The sequence below is a fragment of the Adiantum capillus-veneris genome, chromosome 9 (assembly GCF_014529385.1).
Source record: "Adiantum capillus-veneris isolate H3 chromosome 9, ASM1452938v2, whole genome shotgun sequence".
Taxonomy (NCBI): Eukaryota; Viridiplantae; Streptophyta; class Polypodiopsida; order Polypodiales; family Pteridaceae; genus Adiantum; species Adiantum capillus-veneris.
In genome coordinates, this window is record NC_140939.1 from 95,978,431 (window position 1) to 95,981,311 (window position 2,881).

Genomic DNA, 2,881 nt, shown 5'->3' on the forward strand with positions numbered 1-2,881 from the left:
TGAGCTATTTGATAAGCTCACTCACATACGTATCTTTACAAAGATAGACTTATGGTCCGAGAATCGTCAAGTACGCATAAAGCTTGCGAATATGGCACAAGACTACATTTCGAACACGGTTCGAACTTTACGAATTCTTGGTTATGCCTTTCAGGTTGACCAATGCACTAGCTACTTTCATGACGCTTATGGATAGCACCTTGAGACCATATTTGGGCAAGTTTGGGCAATATGTAGTCCACTCACACTGAGCATGTACAAGATATCAAATTTGTAAAGGATAGTTAATACATGCATTTCAAAAGTGGTGTTCATTGTGTGTAATAACAATTTTGTTAAAGTTTAGACTTTGATTGCAAAGCCTCTCCTTGAGTAAAGTATGATTGCTTGTTGTGAGAACCTTTTGCCAGTGATGAGATTTTTGCTTTGTGGTGGTATGAAGGCTCTCTAAAGATTGTGATGGGCTTTGCTATTATGATGGGGAAATGGCTTCTTCAATGTGAAGGCAAGATGTACATATATGTTGGTCATGAGTCTCTGAACAAAAAAGAACTTTCATGCTTTTCAGACAATCATCTCGAAATTCCTTTTTTTTAATAAAAAACCATGACTCCAAATTTAGTGCCAAAAATGGCTCCCTATGTGTATGTCGACTTTTTGGAGCATGCATTGCCAAGTAAATGCAGCCATATATACGTTTAGTCACTAGTTTGTCGCTAAGGTTGTTCCAGCACTAGCTATCAATGGTCATCGATGTTTGCATTGCGCATTGATTGCTTGAGCACATAAGAATCTTTGTGTAACTATGTCACCATAATTGAAGTTGTTGATGGCCAAGTTTGCAGCAAGCCAAGCTCTTCAAGATGGGGCCAATTTTGTTGTGAGCATAGTGATTATATAGTTGCCAAGCTAGATTCCCCGAATATGTTTCTCCATGAAGATGAGTTTTGACTAGCTATTGGTTGGCGGGGAGTCCGAATTAACAAGGGCTACAACTGTGAGATTCTTCACTTGGTGGATTTGTAAACTGCCGCATTTGGTTTGCAAATGCAAGGTGTCAATATAAGAAACGGTTGCTAATGTTGAAGGAACCTTTAAGCTCACATCGATCAATCTTGAGCATGCGAGCAGCAAATGCAATTTTGAAAAGCGCTACACATGCTCGACAATGGGTGGAAGTTGCAAAATAAAAGTCAATCGTGTCGCAATGCTGCATAGAGAAAACATGACAGTCGTTCGTTGATCCCAAGAAAGATAAGGTTTGAAATAGAACAAGTACAACCACTCAAGGGCCACTTTAAGCTTTGTCATGGACCAAATCTGAACTTGGATCCAACGATGGTATGAGTTCACATCAACCGCCTTGAAAATTGAACCCACGCTCGTTGGTGCTAGAAATGGGGCAAGGTAAAGCTATAAACTGGATAATCTCCCATGAGTGGGCCTTTTACCCCATGGAAATTGAAAGCACAAAGCAAAAAAATGAGACAATGCTAATTAGCTAGAGAATGATGCACTAAGAGGAATCAATCCCCTTTTGGTTTTGATACCATTTGTAAGGATTATGAAGGTTTAGTGAGTGTAGCATTCATGGTGTGTGTGTAATCAAAGAGATAGAGATACACAACATAGACTCAATCACTAGAATATCCATTAGAAAAGAGAGATTACAAGCCTCTTATATAGGCATCATAAAGCCCTACATCATGGGGTGAAATCTCATCATATAACACATGCTATCAAATGGACCATCACACAGTTTATGCCACACATGAGGTTGACTAGATAAGGGATGGTGCACACCATCCCTTGTACAAAGATCGCATGCCAAACATTGTGCCACTCTCTCTCTACCTCTCGTCTTTTTTGTTGTGGTCATGAATATCAATCTAGTATGGGAGGTGTGCATGTCCTCTCTCTCTCTCTCTCTCTCTCTTTCTCTCTCTCTCTCTCACTCACTCACACACACACACACGTGCGTACACAGTTTTTATACCTCTCTCTATTCTTCGAAGGACATCATGCAGCAAGAAAATCACAAGGCATGCATATTGCTTCCCACGCTGCCTCCTCCCCACCATCAATGGGTATAACTCTGTGTCTCTTCCAACTATTCTTTTTATCTACTTTGCACAGCTTCCCTTCTACTAACAATATGCGGAGGGTATATGATTTCAGTGTAGAGGGGACCCTAATTTGTAATAATGCTCCCTTTTGCCCAACAAGTTTCACATTTTTCACACCTTGCCATTATTGATTCACAAGAATTCTGAACGTTTATGACAAGACCTTGTCATTTTCTGGGCTATTCAATTATAAAAAAAAACCTTGCCATTATTGATTCACAAGAATTCTGAACGTTTATGACAAGACCTTGTAATTTTCTGGGCTATTCAATTGTGAGTTTTGCTATTATAAAAAAAAAGTAGGTGCAAACAAATCCTTGGGGTCGATGTAGGTGGAGGCAAGTAGTGTATGAGGACTAGGAAGTGAGGGAGAGGAGGCCGCATAGGCAACAATGGTAGCCAACACTTAACAATAGGGTTTGAGTAGTAGACGAGACTGGTGGTAGAAGAGGGGGGTATTAGATCTCCATGATTTGGGGCATTATGGGCTTCATTTTAGAATTATTTTATGAAAAGCCGCGTTAAACAAGTTGTGTGAGTATGCACCCTTCATGGCTCAAGGGGTGTACTAGAAGATTTGTTCCTTCTTCCAATGTCAAGAGGAAAAGTGCAAGGATTTGGATATTGTCGAGCAAACTTGAAGTACAACATGCTTACTATATTCAAGAGAGACTTGTGCACTTACTGGCGGCCATATGTCGTGTTTCCCCTTCCACCTTCTTCTGTGTGTGTGCGTGTGTGGGAGGGAAGATGCT